The sequence below is a fragment of the Choloepus didactylus genome, chromosome 11 (assembly GCF_015220235.1).
Source record: "Choloepus didactylus isolate mChoDid1 chromosome 11, mChoDid1.pri, whole genome shotgun sequence".
Lineage (NCBI taxonomy): Eukaryota > Metazoa > Chordata > Mammalia > Pilosa > Megalonychidae > Choloepus > Choloepus didactylus.
Window position 1 is genome coordinate 48,561,182 of NC_051317.1, and position 22,046 is coordinate 48,583,227.

A 22,046-nucleotide genomic window follows, 5' to 3' on the forward strand; every position below is an offset into this window, starting at 1 on the left:
CTGAAAATTGCATGTGTGAAATTAAGAAATAGATATAGCATATGTGATGGTTAGGTTCATGTGTCAACTTGGCCAGGTGATGGTACCCAGCTGTCTGGTCAAGCAAGCACTGGCCTAACCATTACTGCAAGGACATTTGTGGCTGATTAATAAACCAGAAGGCTGGTTTATTAAATCATCAGTCAATTGGCTGCAGCTGTGACTGATGACATCAACAAAGGATGTGTGTTCCACAATGAGAGAATGGATTTAATCCAATCAATCAGTTGAAGACTTTTAAGTGAGACAGGTAGAGGACCTTCACTTCTTCAGCTGACCAGCAAAGTATTTCCTGAGGAATTTGGCAAAGTTGCCAGTTTGTTTCCTGAGGAGTTCATCAGACATCTTCATTGGAGTTGCCAGTTTGTTGCCTGCCCTTCGGAATTTGGATTCATGCATACCCACAGTTGCATGAGACACTTTTGTAAATCTTATATTCATAGATATCTTTCATTGATTCTGTTTCACTAGAGAACGCTAACTAATACAGCATACTTGGAGTATACTCTGAGAAACAGCAAGGAGATACAAGAGTACCAAAAAAAAAAAAAAAAAAAAAAAAAGATGTCTGGAAATCACTGGAGAAAATGTTGAGAAGGAATGATTATCTGGGTAAAGGTAAAAGGACTGCATCAATACATCTAATCAAGAAAATCCTTCTTGTCTTAAATCTTCAAGTATTTAATATTTTACCTCATTGAAAATTTAAAGCCCAAGCTTTACTCAGATATAATTTCTAATTAGAAATGAAAATGTCTATCTTATAAATTTGAGTTCCTCAATATCTATGTGATTGTTAGAAAATGTTGGCGTTCATTACCTGATGTATAAAATTACAATAATAACATTCCTGGCTTATAGGGTTGCTTCTGAGGAATAAGCACCATAATACATTCTCTCAGTACAGCGTCATTTGCGTTATTTCAGTTATTTCTATATTACTTCTTGTTACTGTCCCACCAGCTTTGTTTTAGTGAAAAAGCCATAGGCAAACCATTGCAAAGGAAAATGCTTTTTTCCACTCTCCTACTCTCACTTATTTTGGTTATAACTCTAATATAAGAAGTTATTCTTATCCCATCCTCAAAAATGTAAAAATCCCTGCCTTCTTTCAGTATTACCCTACATTAAAACCTTTCTTTCTCTTCATTTTATCCTACTCTGGCTCTCAACTTCTCATTTCTTCTGAAATCTATGATTTGATAATCAATTTGATAAAAATTTCACTGTTAAATATGTACTACTTAAAAATATGACAATTTTTTAAAAATAGGAATATACTGTTGGATTTTCTAAAATATATAGACATACATACACAAACATACACATAATTATATGCATACATATATATATCCTTATACACATACACATGTATATGCACACACTTGGAATATGATTTCTATGATAAAATATATCTCTGCATCATAAGAGATGCAGAATCTGACACTAGCCCCAGTGTTAAAACATAACCTCAAACACATTCACAACATAATCCAAAAAATATTTATTTAAAATGTTAAATGCATGTTGCAAAAGTTGGTAATTCATATATTTCATATGAAAATTTTTGTTTTATTATGGACATTCTCAAACAATTATATTTATATTATGTTTCTAAATATATTCTACTTGTTCCTTAGCAAAAAATTTCATAGAAATGGTTAAAATAAACTGTCTACATATGTTGGGTTCACTGAATTAGGTGTTTAAGCATTTCTCCTTTCTATGTAGAAAATGAATTTGTAATGAGAAAAGTTGTTAGCATTTGATGAAGTGTTTAGAATATACATTATGAAAACATAAATATTGTAGGCCCACTACAAGTGACATGGTAGTGAAATATGTTCTTCCATAAAGTGAACGGGCTTGTTCAAAGGCAGCTGATGTAAATGCATTGTAAATAATTTGTAATTTCTGTCTTTGTAATATATAGCACTTTCAATAGTTTTTTTTTTTTTTTTTTAAATCAATGTGCTTTTGTAAATTTGTTAAATTTAACGGATTGGAACTAATACACTAAAGAGACTGGAGAGGAGTAGCTGTTAAATTTTTATTTTCAACCAGCAATGATGAGATATTTCAGTGAGAAAACTTCTACACAAATCATCTATTTTTTAATACCTCTGTTCTTTAATTGATGTATAACAATATGAAATGATTCCTTTATTGAAATCTCCAACACATAATTATATCTACTAATCATGAAGTTTAACCACACATTCATTTAACCAATATTTGTTTAGCACTTATTATATGATAGGAAATATATATTAATATTTTATACAAATATATAATATTCAAATTGTTTTCAAAGGGCCAGATTTTATAGACACTCACAAAATACAAAACTACACTTGTACACACACATCCTTTAACACCATAGGGAAGTTCAAATCACACAAGGGAACCATCCCCCTGGCCATGCCCCTTACTCATCATAAAATCCCCAAGCTAGTGTCTTTCCCCTACTCTCTCAAGCCATTTTGTTCCATCTTGGGAGGCTCCCTGCTGTCTCGAGGAAGCCTCAGTATGTGAGTAATAAAGCTTTTCACGCCTTCTTAGTGTGTGCATGGTGGCATCATCACCAAATATGTATCTCCGTATCAAAACCAAATTTTGGATGGAGGTCCAAATTCTTTATGGTGTGCTTACACAAGAGTAAAGTATTTATTTGGCACAAACACTATAAGATATCAATATTGGTTCCACTTTTTGACAGCTATACAAGTTAACAATACATATGATATTTTTCATTAAAAAATTAAAGAGTTATTGTTTAAAAGTTTATTTACATGGAAAATGAGAGACTTGCTTCCCATTCTGAGAACTGAAGAGGCTTAAAAAGTTAAGTGCATATTGCTATATTTTGAAATTTGTGTTCATTGATTTAAATCCCTCCTACCTCTGAAAATATTCTTTTTTCTTTTTCATTCCTAATATTCAGATGACACTGCATAGGAAACAGGATGACTATAAAGAAGACTGAGAAATGTTACACAATATTCTACTACATTTGAATTCAGACAGATATGCTTACCCCATATTTAAATAATGTTTAAAGTTTGTTTCTAAACTCACTTCTCTTTTGTAGAATAAAAGGACAAACTGTGTGTATACATATGCAAGACAGAGAGAGAGATGAATAGAAGTAAATAATAATATTAATATTGACTAGGTTAGAAATGGAATAAGAAACCAACTCATCTATATTGAGTTACAATGAGTAACTAACTTAATCTTAAAGCAAATGATAACTATTCATAACCCAAAAGGATGGGCTTGATCACTGACACTAATCTCACTTATGACATTTATCAGGACAACAGATCTACAACTTCTTCCCCACTCATTCACCCCTACTACCCAACTCCATAAACTTAGGAATGGCTATTCCTCTATGAGCAGGAACAGTAATTACAGCCTTTCACTGTAAAACTAAGACATCACCAGCATACTTCCTACCTCAATGTACACCAATTCCTTTTATTCTTATACTCGTAATTATTGAAACAATTAGCCTTTTCATCCAACCCATGGCCCTAGCTGTCCAACTTACAGCAAACGTTAAAACAGGCCACCTGCTTATGCACCTAATTGGAGGTGCTATGCTAGTGTTAATATCAATTAGCCCTTCAACAGCCTTCATTACATTTATCATTTTAATCCTGCTAACAATACTTGAATTCACAGTAGACTAATTCATGCTTACATCTTCACACTCCTAGTAGGCCTGTAGTTACACGATAATACCTAATGACCCACCAAACACATACCTACCACATAGTCAACCCCAGCCTCTGACCCCTAACAGAGGCCCTATCCCCCCTACTAATAATTTATGGTCTAGTAATATGATGTCACTTTAACTCCACAACTCTATTAACACTAGGTTTGACTACCAATTTTCTGACCATGTATCGATGATAAGTATAATACGAGAAAGTGCATTTCAAGGCCACCATAGTTCAACTGTATAAAAAGGCCTTCGATAAGGCATAGTTCTTTTCATTGTTTAGGAAGTCTTCTTTGTAGGATTTTTCTGAGTCTTCTATCACTCCAGTCTTGCACCAACACCAGAACTCAGTGGATGTTGACCCCTTACAGGAATTAACCCACTAAACCCCTTAGAAGTCCCCTTTCTTAATACCTCAGTACTACTGGCCACCGGCGTATTGATTACCTGAGCTCACCATAACCTAATACAGGGTAACTGTAAACACATGTACTGCAAGCCCTATTTAATACAATTGCCTTAGGAGTGTATTTCACGCTCCTACAAGCCTCTGAGTATTCCGAAGCACCATTCACTATCTCCTACGGTTTTATGGCTCCACTTTCTTCATAGCCACAAGGTTCCATGGACTTCATGTAATCATCAGCTCCTCATTCTAATTGTATGTTTCCTCTGCCAATTAAAATTCCACTTCACATCTAATCACAATTTTGGTTCGATGCAGATGTAATCCAACTCTGCCTTAGGTATCTGTCTATTGATGAGGATCATGTCCTTTTAGTATAGATCAGTACAACTGACTTCTAATCAATCAGCTCCAGTGCTATCTGGAAAAGAACAATTAAGCTAATTCTTATCTTGACACTCAACACACTCCTAGCCTCACTATTTGTTATTATTGCTTTCTGATTACCTCAACTAAATATTCACTCAGAAAAATCAAGTCCATATGAATGTGGGTTTGAACCTGTAGGGTCAGCCTTACTTCCTTTCTCCACAACATTTTTCCTCATGGCCATCACATTCCTCCTATATTACCTAGGAATTGTACAACTTTTACCTCTACCTTGAGGCTCACAAACTGATAATCTCAAACTCATTTTAACAATGGCCCTCCACCTAATCTCACTACTGGCCGTGGGATTAGCCTATGAGTGAACCCAAAAGGGTCTAGAATGAACTGAATATGGTAATTAATTTAACTCAAAACAAATGATTTTGACTCATTAAATTACTGCTTAACTAATAATTATCATATGCCAACAATTTATACTAACGTATTCCTAGCATTTATTACAGCTCTTTTAGGACTTAACATATAATGCCCTCCCTGTTATGCCTAGAAGGTATGATACTTTCTTTACTTGTACTAAGTGCCTTAATAATTTTAAATACCCATTTTACTTTATCTACTATAAGGACAATTATGCTAAAAGTCTTCGCAGTCTGCAAAGCTGCTGTAGGCCTGGCATTTCTGGTCACAGTATCAATCTCTTGTAGCTTAGATTTTGTCCCAAACCTTAACGTTCTCCAATGGCTAAAACTTATTATTCCTACCATTATGCTTATTCCACTTACCTGATTATCCAAAAATAACATAATTTGGATTAACACCACCATACATAGCCTCCTCATCAGTTTAACCAACCTATCTATGTTTTATCAAACTACTAGCACCAACCTAAATTTTTTGCTTACATTCTTTACTGACCCTCTTTCCACAACCCTATTAATTCTAACAACCTGGCTCCTACCTCTAACAATCAAGCCAGCCAATCCCACCTATCCAAAGACATAACAGCTCAAAAAAAAATATATATCTCCAGCTACCTCATCTGACTTTGAGAATCAATTAATTTGAAGTGCAGCCATTTAAAAATATTTTATATATTTAAATTATATTTTCTTTATAAAGACATATCAGTTGTCAGTGCAATTTTGAGAGTTATCACAAATTTATGTTTTTCTATTAAAGGCATCAATTATGTGATACCAGACAAAAGTATATTTTGACTTCTGAGTCTTCTAATTTTCTTTCAAGTCTAATGATGTGATCTAATTAAAAATATAAAATAAGAGGGTCTTATACAAGCCATACTCTGGAAAGAAATGTATGCATCTAAATAAAATACATAGTCTTTTAATAAAAGACATTCATATATATGTAATAGACATAATCAGGTATTCCAAGCTGAACATAAAATACTAAACAAAGTTGAATGCAAGCAGACTAATTTGGATAAGAATATATAACATCAAAATTAGAAACTAAAAAAAAATTGATCCATCTTAGCGTACATAAAATTTAGTGGTTATGGATCTAATTTGCTCAAAAGAAAATGTTAGAAGGAAGCACATAGTTAAGAACTGCAGAGGGGAGACTTCATTCTAAAAGGAGCATTGATTCTGACATTTTGAGAAAACAGAGTCTGGATTTTTAACAGATAAAAAAATATAATTCTAAGAACTTATCACTTGTCTTTTAAAAGAACAATTGCAGTAAACACTTCTATAAAATTATCAGTGAAATACTGACTAGTTAAAACCTTGTAAACCAGTTCTGTGAAAAGTTTATCAAAGGAAATATGCCAATTCAAGACATTTGAGTCAAACTTATACCTTAAAATTTATTTTTTTTATATTATTTTGGCATAATAAAATTCATTTCCATTAATGGATTTGAATTAACACCAATGTTATGCATCTTGGATATTTCAAACATTATATATTATGCTACTGTATCTTTAGTTAAACATAGCTAGGAGGAACCAAGTGAGATTTGTATTTCCCAAATCATTAGCTTTGATTTATTCAATGAAAGCAGTACACAAAGAAAATGTTGAAACCCAAAGGGAAATAATTGTCTTTGGGGCAAACTCCAGATTTCAGTGATGAGAAATCTCTCTGATAATCTCTTTAGTATCTTTTATTCAACAAATATTTATGAAGCATTCCCTAAGAGCTACATACTGGGCTAATTCCTGAGTATGTATAAATTAATAAGCCATAGTCCTAATCATCAGTCACCTCAAGGGCTAATGGTGATGATAAAATGCGTAAATTTTAGGGTTATGTTGACAATTATGAATATGCTTACTTTCTGTGTATTTATCCTATCTTCGTATTTTACTTTTATAGTCCAATGCACACATTTATTCTCGCAGTCAATACTAAAACAGAAACCAAAATTCAAAGAACACTTCAGTCCAATAGTGAGATAAAGTCATTTTTTTTCTGAGCAGCATTATACCTTCTACAACCTAGAGAAGGGGAAAAAGAAGATAGCAGTGATCTGAACAGAAACTTGGAAATTTATCTGGTGGGATTTGAGGTACAAAAACTTGAAAGGAGAAAAAGATCTTTCAGATATAGAGGACAGTGTCAGAAGGGAATGGTCTTGGAATTTCGGAACAGTCAATCAGACATTGACAGTTCTTCATCACTTGTAAATCTCTGCTATACTTAAGTCATGGGTCCAATATATGAATATTTGGTGGAAAAAGGGAGAACCTAGGCCTCTGGACAGATTAGATCAGAATCAGGAGGGAAGTTTCTTTGTGAGCTGGGTGACTAATAAACACTCCAGCATTGTTACCATGGTGTATTGCGAATATTTATTCAGTGATAAAATGGAAGTATGTGTGAGGAAGTCTATGGAGGCAAAGGTGAGAGTGATTATTCTTACCTGATAGTGAAGAAGGTTGTCCAGAATGGTCCAAGTTAAAAGAAAATGCTTTACTGTTTCTTATGGATAGTTTCAAGTACGTTCATTTTAAAAGAAACTACGTTAGCAAGGTGTGGATACTGGCCAATTGCAACAGATAGTGTAGGGTCTTGGGGCCAGTAGAAGCAGAAAAGTCATAGGTTCAAAGGAATGAGAAGAGAGAGACGTTAATAAAACTCAGAATAGGGGAGTTATATAGAGGTCATTCAGACACAACCAATGATTTCTACACAAAGAATCACAGATTTGTGGTTTCTCAGAAGAAAATGAAAATCTCCCAGTCCATTACCAACACTCTCCCTTACCATACTCAGTGAAAAAACAGAAGCCAGAGAAGACAGCTTGAGTGCTCCATAGAGTTCAGCCTCCTGGAGCAGAAAGCATGACAGAGAAAAATAAGCTATTTAGTGTCAATTGGAAGACATAATCCCAAGCTACCATTTTTGCTGGGCTAGGTTTTGAAGGAATTTTCTCAGGTGGAATCAGGTTTGATCTAGATAAGAAAGGCTTTAATTCTTTGTGAAATGGGTTCTATATGGCTATGAAAGCATAAAAATACACAACACGTTTGCAAATTGCATGTTGTTAGGCACTGTTGGAGAGTAGTATAGGGATGATATGGGAACACATTTTTTTTTGGAGAGGATGTGACCTTTGGCCATTGAGCATGAACCCAGGGGTAGGTATGCTACCACCTGTCAAATATCCCTATAAGCATGTTTCATTGTCCTATCATACCTCACTTACAAAACACAAGTTTAAAAGACACAATTACTAAGTTTTTAAGAATTTCAAGACAGACACAGAGGAGCATTAAACCAAGTGCAGGGTCCCTTCTGAGAGTGGGCCCTATGTGACTGCAGAGATCGCACTTCCATGAAGCTGGCCCTGCCAGTTGATGGTAGTGTCTGAATTTGACAAGAAAATCAGTGAGTTCCTCAGGGTTGGGAGTGAGTGGAAAGGGCAGCAAGGAGGAGTAAAACAACTGGAGGTCTCAGTGAGGTTGAAGAGCAGGTTCAGAGGATGTGAGGAGGAAAAACCTGGAATAGATGAAGATTTATAATCAGAGGGACTTGTATTCTAGTGTTTCAAAGAGAGTGCAGTACCAGGTGGAGACAAGGAAAACATTCTGAATACAGGTGATTGAGTGGAACATAGCAAAGAAGGCAACTGAAAATCAGTGAATGAGTGTGGAGGGTGTCAAAGAATTGTGAGAGTGAAGTAAAGAGATGATCATTGAGGAGAAGTGGGGAGGGTTAATTTCGAGGTTGCTGATCTCATGTATTTGGGAGTTGGTTTATGTTTTGAGAAGACAAATGATGCAGGTGTTAAATCTTCTCCATAAATGCAAGGGTGGAACCCCAGGTATATTGAGTTTTAGGGGAAGGGTCCATATCCCAGTAAACAGGAATGTTATATTTTATAAGACTGTAAATGAGTAAATGGATCTGCTAGAATGTGAATAAAATATCTTGGTTATGAGGTCTAGGAGAATTGGGGCAATTATTAACCTACACTACAAAGGTCAACTACAGTTGTACTATCATGAACAAATTCAAAATTTTAGTTATGGTCAAGACGTAAAGTGCAAATGTTGTGAAAAAGTTGCAGAATTATTGATATTTAATAAAAAGTACTCTGTCTTGAAACATCCTATATCTTTTCAGAGCCTTTTCTATTAAAAACTTTTACTTTCTTCTTACATTAACCACCATTAAAACTTGTTTCTTTATCTCTGTGGTAGAAAAACACTCGTGATCTCTACCTCCTGGTTTTCATGCCTTTGATGATCCTTTCTTGAGTGTGGGCAGGACCTGGGTCTTGCTTTTAACCCACAAAATACAGTGAAGGAGATAGGCTGTTATGTGAGATAATTGTACATAAGATTGTAACCCTTCTTTCTAAGGAGACTCACCCTCCCTTGCTGGCTTTTAGGGAAAAAGACCATGCTGGGGCAGCACTCATGTCAAAGAGCTGAAAGGAGCCTCAGGTCAACCACTTGCAGGAAGAAACTGAGGTCGTTTGTCTAAGAACACGCAAGGAACTGAATGCTGCTAATAGCCATATGTGCTTATAAGTGGGTCCTTCCCCAGTCCAGCCTTGGATGGGACTGCAGCCCCAGCTGACACCTCGATTACAGTTTTGTGAGACCCAAAAGCAGTGGACCAAATAACCATGCCCTCACTCCTGACCCACAGAAAGTTTAAGATAATAAATGATGGGTTATTTTAGGCCACTAAGTCTGTGGTGATACTGTTATGGAGCAATAGTCAACAAATACAATCTTGGACTCACGATCTTCTAAATTCTATTTGTTTGACAAAAACTCCCACACACATACCCTCACTCTTGTACTCTTTGCAGACATAGAAAACAAGGCTTGAGTATTTCATTTGGTCATTAAAAATAAAGTATATTTCTGGGAACAAAGACATTTTCTTTACTTGCATAATCTACGTACATTACGTATTACAAATGCTTGGCCCACAGAGAGCACCAGATGGAGCTCTATCCAGAGATTGCCCCATCAGTCAACTTGGAATGCCAAAAATAAACATATGTTTCAGTCACACATGAAAATGCCTCGCCTGCCTTGATAAGACTATTTAAATCTAAAAAGATTTTTCAAAATGACTACGTATGAAACACATAAATAGTTACTAAGAATTCTGTTCTTGCTATTTCAATCATTATAGGAATAGAGATAAGAAAATTACAGAAAGATCTGTGGGATACTGAAATGTCTCTTCTTTGACATTCATAGGAAAATTCATAAATGTATTACATTTCTGAATTAACTGATCCTTTATTTAGCAAATAATTTATTTTAAAAGTTATGAAGCCAAGTTATTTTTAAAAAGCACATAATATAAGGGAAATACAAATGCAAGAAAAGAAAGTTAATTTAATTTCATTTTATTCCAACAACTATAAAGTTAATTTATTTATATTCATAGTTAAGTATAATTATTTTTATCCAATTTTTGTTTATTGTGTGTATTATTGGATTTCTGAACACAACCATTGAGTGTTTTCAGATTTTTTTCACCTGGGGTAATTCTAGAGCTGGAGTGCTTAATTTGATATGTTCTAATTTAAAAACATACTCTTTACAATGATTAGTAGATTATTTATATGGATAAAACAAAGTTTACATATAAAAGAATAGTATTGATGAAAAACACAGTCCTTTATAAAAGAAATAACATAAAAACTACAAATTATGGATGATCTTCTGCCAGATGATTTTAGAAGAGGAGACTATAGAAATAAAATATTAGAAGTGTCAAGCTTGTCAGAAAATATTAGTGACAAAACCCAGTATTTCAAGCATAGAAGAGAGGTCCTGACTTTTGCTTAAGGAAGAGAAAATGAAAGCCATATGGAGAAAGTAGGGAATGAGATCCTGCAATAAGTTGATAACGAGCACATGATACTCTTGCTTCAGCAAGGAGACACCAGCACTAGAATCATCAAGAGGGAAACAGGTTCCATGGAGAAGCACCTCTTCTGCAATGGTGAAATTTGAGCAGAATTTAGAAGTTAAACAGAATATCCATCCTTTTGTCCCTCTCCTATGTTTGGCTATTTTCTAAGAGGTTCCAGTAAAGGATCTAGATGCATAAGTGAATACGACTTACAGAATTTCTCCCTTTATGCGAATCATAATAGAGGAAATAAAAGTTTCAACAATGTGGGAACCCTGGCCCAGGGCATTCCCCAAGGGCTTTGAAGACTGCACACAGCAGCTTGTGTGACCTAGGTCAGTTAAGGTTTGACCTATTCTTATAAAATCAGGCACTAAATGTAATGTATACCAGAAACTACCTCTTTCCTGAGACTCCTCAAGATACTGTTATCTACAAGATAATCTATAATCCTCCCCTCATCCCTGTTGATTACAATCAATCCCTCCCTACAGTGCAAGACCCGCACTCCCACCTTATGCTCTCATATCCATTGCAATGTTGAGCCCTTATAACCAGCTTGTTCAACCTCCCCACTTCCCCCAAAGTGCAGAGTATCTTCTAGTTGAACTCTGAACCTGCCATCATTCAAAGCAGCTCCCAAATCCATTCAGAGAAGCTCCTGAATTCAGGGCAACGTGACTCGACTTCCCATCCTGTAGGTAAGCCCCATAATAAAAGTTCATGTCTCAGAACGTGTCTGGTGCTTTCTTTAGTCCTTTGGCTACAAAAGCCTTCTTGGGCTGTGACAAACAAGTATTTAAAATTAAGAGTGGAGACAATTATGATAGGAGAAATAGAGATATCTGTACTGATAGAATACATGGAGACATCCTACTAGAGAAGAGCCTCCAGGGTAAAACATGAGTTGGCTGTGCCCTGAAAAAGGAAGACGAATTTAGCTGGGTTGCAACATTGGAGGGAGAATGGTGTATGTTTCAGATTTTAGAAAAGGGATGTGCAAATTGTAAAAGATGTTCAAGGACTTGAAAGAAGCCCTGTATAGCCACGGCTTATAAAATGAAGGCAAATGTCAGAAAAACTGATGTTGGGGTAAACAATTTATTTAAAATGATGGGGTGGCGGGGGTGGGGTGTTGTTGCTGAAGAGTGGGAAAAGCTAAGTAAGTCCATGTTAAAAAATAATGCTCCACGTTATGAAAGATAAGATGCCTAGGGCCTCTTCAGCAAAGACATTTTTTTTGCTAAAGTTACATTTATTTGAATGTTGCAGTATCACAAACTTAACATTTTTCTTGGGGGAAGCCTAGAGGCTCTGTAATGGGAAGAACAGGAGTGAGGGAACAATGACATGACTATACAGGCTAGGAGAGACCAGCAGGGAATTACAGACTGGACCCAAAGACTGGGGAGAAATGTCTTATAGGAATGAGAGTCATCTTTAAACATAATTACATCCAATATTCAATTTTAATTCATTATGTACATTTTTTAATTTCCTTCAATTTTATGCAATCTGTCAGTATAAAGCTGTCAGAGAGATAAATTTGATCAGTTCAGTAGATATGTTATCATTGGAAGGGTGGCGTTAATGGGCTTGGAAATAAACTGTGGGCTTTACCAGTACGAGTTAATGAGGAAAGTGTGTTTCTAAGGGATGCTAGATGCAAGCAGTCCTTAAAGTCCTAGAGTTCCTAGAAGTCCTTAAAGTTCCAAATTTTTTTTTTATTTTGAATAAAATGATTTTGATCTGATCTTAACAAAATTCTTCAATATAGAATAAAATAACGTTTTGCTTCAGCATAGGCTTCAGCAAGAAAACTTCATTGTCTTCCCTTGCTAATATTACTTGAAATCTACTTTCTTATTTTTAAAATTTGCTTGAAGTTGAGAAACTTGAAAGAAATTGATTTTTACTTCTTTATGAAGGGGTGTTCTATTACAATCCACAATTAAAGGAAGAAGAAGTCCGAGGTTGGGGGATTAGTCAACTCTCACAAGGGACCACAGCTATGAAGTAGCCTCGACTGGATTCAAGTCAGGGGCTTGCCCACAAAGCTTATAGTTTTATTTCTTCCTCAACTGCTGAACTCTTTTTTGAAATCTATATAATAGCTTGCTTTCTTAGTTGCAGAGAGGTTGCCTAATCCGTGAGGCTGAAAAGGCAAGTGGGGATATTTTAGCAAGCAGTCCAGGAAAGATCAATTTGTCAGTTTTGACTTGAACTGTAGAGGAGAAGATCTACTTGTCTTGGATGATTATTCCAGGATAGTTACTATGGTGTAAAATCATTTATTTGCTGCCATGCAAAATAGATCAATTAACATACTAAGTTTTTAGCCATATTTAGCATTGCTAATTGTGACCCAAGACAACAAATTTACATAATTTTAGCTGAGACAGTTTTGGCAAGCCTTTTTCCATTCTGATTCCCTGAATTTTTAAAATTCAGGGCATTTGGCCCCACTCCACCAAGAGTTTACATCAATGGGAAGGAAACTTCTGTCATGTCAATCCACTGATATTTGGGTGGAAGATTTCCTTTCACAAGAGCAAAGTAAAACAAAAACCAAGCTTTCCACTAGACACATGACACATAAATAGGAATCAGATGATTAACGGCTCCTCTGAGAAGAACCCTTTCATAACAAATTTTAATAATTTATTTTCCCTTAAGTTTCTACTTGGAAGAACAGTTCTCTTTACAAACAAAACTTATCTTACATATCTAAATTGATCTCTCCTCTCCTTTCAACAGCTTTTCCCTAAGGTGGTTTCTACAAGAAGAAAATGCCACTGCTGGTCAATATCTCTGTTCAGATTTCCAAATTTATTTTATTCATCCTAGAAACTATGATGCCATAAGCCCCCTTTATCTTACTCTCCAAATTGAATCATCAAATAACTCAAGGTATGGTTTTTAGAGTCATTGAGACACACCAAGAGTAATGTATTTATCATATTCTTTCTTCTATAATCTTTTACAATAAACTTACACAAAGTTTGAAATACTGTATATATTTGCTTCAAATTCATCAGAGATTGTCAAACTAAAAATATTTAAAGATTTGACTCAAATATTTAAATTACTTAAAAAGTAGTTAAGTATTTAATTATAAAATATAGATTACAAATATTTGTCAATTGACATTTTGATTTTAGTTTTACTATGCATCTAATTTCAATATGAAATGTATTGATTTCATTATTTAGTAATTACATCTTTGACTCTAGTTAAAAATCTAAATTCAGTCTCAATTTTCAAAGTATTTCAGTGATAAAAATGAAAAAAAATACAACTATGTGTCATGATTTCAAAATAAACCCTTGGTTTTACTCAAGTTAATAATTATTTGACTATAATATACAACAGCTATACAACTAAAAGTCTTGATGTCTAAGAATTTCCAATGGATTATGGCAGCAAAAGCAATATCTGAAGTCATAAAATAATAATGATAAATAATAAATCAGTATTGGAAATCACAAATGAACACAAGAGTCATTAAACAAATGTTTTGGAAGTTACAGCACTCTTCTCACTTTCCTTCAAATATGTCTTATTAAAACTTATACATGTACACATTAAATGATACTACTAATCCCTTTATAATATAAGTATGACTATATGATATAATTTATTAAATGTTATGGCAAATTTAATAATCATCATGTTGCAAGACCTGGGCAGCACTAATGAATGTCATGTAAACTGAGTTCATTGAATCCATTCATTGGTAGAAGATATTCATTGATTAGGCCATCATTAACAAATCTTAGAAGTAAAAAGAGCAATAAAGGAGGACAAAAGACATATTTTGTTAGAAACTCCACAAAATTCTCTGGAGAATACTGGATGCTCTGCAGGTAATCTGAAAAATAATATACTAAATGGAAGAATCCATGAGTGCTGCAAAACCCTTTGATAGAAGGACTCTAACAGTATCTTATGCTTAGGAACTTTATTTTGAAGTAGTAAACATCATTTCTCTTTAATAGAGTTATTATATATTGTTATTATAAAATATTATAACATACAATACATAGAAAAATACAAAAGTTGCAACCATATTTTAACCACCTTGAGTTTAAATATTAAATAAAATGCATATTAACCTGTGTCAAGTGCTCTGCCTTACTTTTAAGGATTTTATCATCTAATGGGAGAGCTGATATATTTGCTTCTGAAAGATTTATTAAAAGGCTGAAATGCTAAGTATCAAATTAATGTAACACGTGTCAAATAGTTTAAAAAATTAAATTTAGCATTATCATGTATATATTAGCTCAGAGAATTCTATACGTACCTGATTTTTCTTAAGCCATGATCTCCATAAAAATCACCTATTTTAATTTTAATAACATTAACCAGTAGTTCACATGTAACACCACTATATGCACATTTAGGTCATGTGTGATCTTAATAAAGTTGTAACCACTTAAAAAGAAATAGGTCTTTATCATACTGAAAAATGTCCTTATAAGTAAAGTTCTTTTTAATCATTTATAATATATAAAATATAAAACTGCATACCTAATGTCATAACTAATATATAAAAAGAAGTGTAAACACACATTTGGTATTCTTGAATTTTAGGATTGTTCATCTTAAAATTTTTGCAGGCTTGCCTGTTAGTCATGTTCCAAATAAACCCTGAAATAGATTTTGTGGACTGTGGAAAGCGAAAGGCATGAAGAATGAAAAGTTCAGGGATTATGTGGTATGTGGGTTGAGTTTAAAAATAGAACATAAAACTCAAACTGCAATAAAGCATGGTATATATTCAACAATGCATTTTGGGGGGAAGCTAGAAAAGAATCTAAGGACTTCTGCAAATTCTAGTTTGTTCCTTCAAAAGTTACATAAACCATGAGGCTATACGTTGCTGTCCTAGTGAGGCTTTAAGTATGTACCATAAAGGAAGCCCTTAAAACCCACTGCGAAGTCCAGACCCAGCACTTTTCACTCAGTCTCTCAGGGTAATAGTCAGCTCCATTTTACTTTAATCCATTGTTCTATCTTTTTCCCTGCCAAATGGTTTTATTTGCTTTACCTTTTCATTATATATCAAAGTTTTCCTTCCAACTCACCATTACTGCCATCCGTTTATTTTCATTTTCCCTCCATTTCTATCCCTCACCTCCAAGAAAAACTCTCTATTGAAAGAGCTCTGTTCAACTTCCCCAGGTATCATAAGATTATATGTGTGTATGTGTGCACGTGGTGGATGGGGATGAGCTGGAGCTGGAGGTAGATGGTCAGGTTAGCAGTCTGTTTGGTGACTCTTCAAGATGGTGGCATGAATATTTGGGACTCTTCAAGATGGTGCCCTTTTAAATAAAGGGTACTTAATCTAAATATGTAAAACAATGATTCTTGTTAAATATGTTATATTTTGACCTACAAAATTAAGCATTTAATGATTTTTAATGGCTGAGGAGCAAACAACCAAATCTGACAAAGCATAATTTCCTTTTGCTTTCAGAGGCTTGATAACAGAGAATAGGTAAGTGAGGTTTTAAAACATCTTCACATGGTTTCTGAAATGTACCTAGAAAATAGAATTCACTGGTTGCTTCAAGGGGCTAGCATACTCCTAGTAATTTGCTTTCAGTAGTCATATCTGAATACTTCATCAACTGGAGGGAAATAATATGTACTTCTGAGAGAAGAGATTGGCTTTGATGTAATTATTTGTCAGCTGTTTCCAGCAATATGGGAGCCTAGAAAACCTGACTGGTCCATTCCATAAAAATAAATGTAAAGATTTTGATTAAAATTGTTTTTAGAATGAATCAGTTTGTTAGAGAAGGAGAAAGAGATAAAAGCCAAGAACAAAGTGGTATATAAGCACAAAAGTGAATCAGGCTTTTACCCTGGTGGTACTACTGAACCAGATGAACTTGAATCTCTTTTTCATGGTTCACAGGGTTTAAGGAACAAGTGATAAAGTGCAGGGCCTGCCTGAGATAACATGTCTAATAAGAGAGCCACCTTTAACATAAAAGTATATGGAAACTAACCCAACACATTAGGCTCAGCAATGAAAATGTCCTGCCTTGAAACTTAGTGCTGAGTGGAAGGGAAAAAAGGAAAGAGATTTCCCTTAAAAATGCATAATCTGAAACCATCCTTCCCATATTTTTGCACCCATAATAAACTGGGTGGTACAAAAACTCTAAAGTTGAGAATTTAGTTTAAAATAGTTGGCTTAAGTGTTGCATTAGGTACTTGGAAGAAATAAACACAAATTTTCCCCGGAGAAAAGCTACCCCAACAGGGGCCCCATAAATTTCTTACATTTAATGTTGAAAGAAATAGGAAATCACAGATAAAAACTCACATGCATGTGCAAACACACACACACACACCACAAAGAAATAAAGAACCATAAGAGTCAACACAAACAAGAGACTCAGATATTTAAAAAATTTAGAATTGTCAAGTACAATATAAAATAAGTGTCCAATATGTTTGAAAATATAAAAAAGGGCTTGAAATTAAGAATATATGGTAAGAGACAGAAAAACAATCAGAATACCAAAAGTTACAAATAAAATACCGAGATAGAAATATATGTATTTGAAACCTAAAATGCAGTGGACACATTTAATAGTTCAGACATAATTGAATAAACATTTAATAAACAAGAAAATATGGTTAAATAAATTATATAGAAAGTTACACAGCAAAATAACAACAAACAATTAAAATGGGAAAAAGAAATAAAAATGAATTGAAGTTCCAGAAAAAAATGGAGAAAAATGTATGCAAAGGTAACATTTGAAAAGTTGTAGATAAATGGTTTGCAAGGATGATGAAAGATACCAAACCAAATATTTTGAAAGTGAAATAAATTCCAAGTAGGAAGAATTAAAACCAAATGCAAATAAAGTCATCTACTGCTGTAACTTCAGTACAGAAAAAATGAAAACAAATTATAATAATAACCATAGTTAAGAGGATTCCTCTTCAAATGGATTATAGTCTGATTTAGAGCTGGTAATTCATAGCACCAGTGGAAACCAATGCATCAACAGAAAACTTTTAACACATGATTGCATATCCAGCAAAAATATTTTTCAACTGTTTTGTTGAAACAAAGGCATTTGCAAGCAAACAGGAACTGAGTGTGAAACTGTCAAACCCTCCCAAATATAATCCTCAAGGATATATTTAAGATGAAATGAATGGTCCAGATGGAATATTTGACATATAAGAAAGATTGATGAGAAAAAAACTAACAAACATGGGGGTAAATTTAAAAACAATTTGATTGTGGAACACAATAATAATGAACTCTTATAGGGTTAAAAAATACAAGAAATGCAAAAGAAAAAAAAGCAACATATAATTCAAAAATTAATTTGACCAGTAGTGATGTCCTAAAGACCTTGAATTTTTCAGGAGAGTAAATCTATTGAAAATTTTAGACATTGATAAATTAGGTATACATGATTAATTTCTAAGATAACCATTATATAATTAGAATGGGATTTTTAAAAATTTTAAACTGCTGGGAGGAAACCAGATTTTAAAGTAATCAATGCAAAGTAATGCAAGGAAGGAGAGATAAAGAAACTTTGCAAATATTTAGTAAATAAGATCTTGTAAATCACAAAATAAGATAGGAAAAAATAAATGGAAGTATGTCAGCAATTGCAATCTAAGATTTCCAGATTAGATTTAAGAATCACCAGCACCACAGCAAGAGTTATGTTGTTTACCAGATGCATAACCAAAAAAGAATATGAAAAAAAAAAAAGAATGTGTAATGATGGGAAAGCATATACCTGAACAGAAATACACTAAGAAATAAAACATGTTTGTGGTGACATTTATAAAAGTAAAGAATAATTTATGAGAAACATCATTACCATATCATTATGGTATAATGATAAAAGTTTCACTTCACATGGAAGATTTTTGAACTTTATGTACGCACCTAGCAATATATAAAACAAGCAGTTACAAAGAGATAGAAATATTTCTAATATTATCCATTCATTCCTTTCTCCATTCACTCAATAACATTAGTTAAATGTTTGCTAGCAGCTGTGTTGAAGTTCTAGACAGTGATGATACAATAGGAAAAATATAGAGGAAAATAACTCCTTGACTTTATTGTGTGTGTGTGTGTGTGTGTGTGTGTATACATTTATACAAACAAGAACATGTAATTTGGAAACATGAGACAATAAACAAGATATATTAAGCAATGGTTGGGAAAAGTTTGGTGAGTGTAGGGTGGAGTAGGGGTTGAGGGGTTTTAATTTTAGATGGAGAATGTGGTGGCCTGATGCCCTGCCCCTTCCTAATAGCCCATAACAAAAACCTTTAGCCAAGGGCAAAGGTCATGAAAGTAAACAATCTCTCCAGAGGGGGAAGGATGCAAAAACGGCTTTCATTGTTTCTTAAACACTAACGTTTAATGATTATACTAGAGACCCGATGTCTTCATACTACACGGAATGTGTTTGTTCTGAAATCCTATATTGCTTCATGCATTTCAGCTCCTTTTGGGGAGCACTAAACTTCTGGCTGGCCGTCACTGGAAAACTTCTCCTGTTTGTAAGTCCCAATAAACCCATGTCTGCTCCTGTGCCTGGTGTGTTTTTTGGTCTTGCTGCAGCCCCTGCCCGTGTTCTGCAAGAACTGGGTCTGAGCCCAAACAGGGAAATCGGGGAAAGTTTTACTGAGGGGTAAGATGATATTTGAGGAAAGACCTGAAAAAGGTTAAAGAGTAAACCAAGCAAGTATCTGATGAAAGAATGTTCCTCTCAGAGAGAATATCAAGTACAAAAGCCTTGAATTAGGAGTTTGTCTGCTTTAAGGAACAGCCAAAGGCAAAAAGAGCTAGAAGTGAGTGAGTAGGACAAGGATAGCGGGGGATTAGGCCAGAGAAGAAAGTGGGCAGGGGTATAGCATGCAGCATCTTCTAAATCCTTCTAAATCATCTTTACACAATAGGCTTGTAATTTGAGTGAGATGTGAAGCCACTAGAGAGCTTTGAGCAGTCTTGAGTGGCATGACCTGAGTTTCCTATTAGCAGGACCAATTACCAAAATCCAGGCAAGGGTTAATGATGATATGGACCAGTGGAGAAGCTGGCGATTGGTTGGTCTAGATATATATATATATATATATATATATATATATATATATATATATATATATAGTAGGACATATTCAGTAATTGAAGAATAAGAAAGAATAAAACCAGTAAGCATGTAAGTTCTGTCAAGAGACAAAGAAATCCACTTTTACATTCATATTGGTCTGTGTACTGGAGGTCCTATTCAACTCTTAAAGGAAGTAAAATTAGTAAGAATTGGAAGAAAAAAAATAGTAATCACAAATTATGTGATTCATTTTTAGGAAATTCCAAAATCTAGATACATTATCAAGGTAGGAAAATTTTGAGATGCCATTTTGAATATCATGAAAAATGAAAACATATGAATACATTTAATAAATACATATGCAAGAATGTTATAAACTTTATTGCAAGAAATTAATCTTAAATAAATCAAGAGATATAAACTAATTTTTGGTTAAGACTCAATGTGGTAAAAACTCTCAACACTTACCAATAAGATCTACAAAATCTGTAGACTTAAATCTCACTTTACTTTTCTTTGAATCTGGAAGTTGACAAACTGAGACAAAATATACAAAAAAGAGTAAAGTATCTAGATTAGCCTTTAATATCCTCAATAAGAAGCAAAAAATTGGGACTTTCCTGATATCAAGAATGAAGTCATGGTATATAGCAACAATGATGAAATTTAAGAATATAGAATTCATTTCAAAAAACAAACTAGTGGAAACCCATTACATCATGTTTATTAAAATCTGTTAAATCTGTTAAATATTATTCTATTTTCACTATATTGTGAGGTGGATGCACTACGTATGCACATTTTACAAATGAAGACTTTGAGTCACAGAAATATTAAGTAAATTGCTAATAATTAGAAGATCCAGAAGTCAAACCAAGGTAGACTGACTCCAAGGCCACATTCTTAACTGCTACAATATCCTGTCTTTCTGAATTGCACTCCTCAGAAGAGTACACATGGCATCATTCGCTTGATGGAAATCAAAAGCTTTACAACCTACAGTGTCATGTTAACAGATACTCAGTAAATTTATAAATAAAGCAAGAGAATGATAAATTTATACTCCAGTATTGTGACTGCCTTTGAAACTGGAAGGAAGAGATGGAAACTACAAAAGGGAGCTCAGCGTAGTTCAAAGTTAATAGTACTAACTGCATTCATCAAACTGGTCTTCATTGGTCCTTATTAATTATGTTACGTATGAACTTTATCAGTATTAATTTATGTCTATTCAATATTTAATAAAAACTATTTATAAAAGTAAATTCCATGGTTGTGGGTTCTAAAAGTCTACATTCATACAACCAAGGAAATCTTAAAAAATGTATATTGCCTCACTGTGAGAGTCCTACACAAAAAATACATTGTAGCATATGGAGAGGACAAAGAGTTTGATTAAAAGATATACAACAATTCCATGGTAGTGAGTATAGTTAAGTGTAAAACTTTATTCCAAAAATGTGTGAGGAAATCTGAAAAGAAAGAATTGTCTGCAAGTGTTATCTCTATAGGTTCTAGGTTATTGGTCAGTGGACAGATTTGAAAGACATTGGGTATTTACATGTTTTCAGTTAGATAATTGCAGGCTGAATCTAAGTCCTTATCAAAATGATGCCAATTTTAAGTTAAAGAAAAATTTTACAGGCATTCCTTTAGGAATGTCACTGGAATCTGACATCAACCTTATTCTACTTAAGTGCTAATCTATATGTCCCAGTTAGAGATTATACATATACTTCTAATTGATATGAAGTAGGAAGGGATAGTTAATAACCTAAGAGAAATGAAAAGTGGATCTCATTGACCAAATTCAATAACTACATGTCATGAAAAAGACCTATGAATTTTAGAAATGAGTAAGAGGAATATGCTGAAAGAATAAGTACTTATGGTTACCAGATAAATTAATAAGATCTGAGGTTTAATTATTTGGATTATTATATCTTGAATGGACTTACGTTATGATTCTCAATGTAATCTATACTAGAAAATAAGAGTTC

At 33.8% G+C, this 22,046-nt stretch overlaps 1 protein-coding gene and 1 pseudogene across 1 annotated transcript in view; one reads left to right on the top strand and one right to left on the bottom strand.

The window, feature by feature from the left end:
- CDH12 (cadherin 12) overlaps positions 1 to 22,046 on the bottom strand; it is a 1,151,516-nt gene that overhangs the window by 1,104,256 nt on the left and 25,214 nt on the right. The window lies entirely within an intron of this gene.
- On the top strand, positions 310 to 3,793 carry LOC119506166 (annotated as a pseudogene).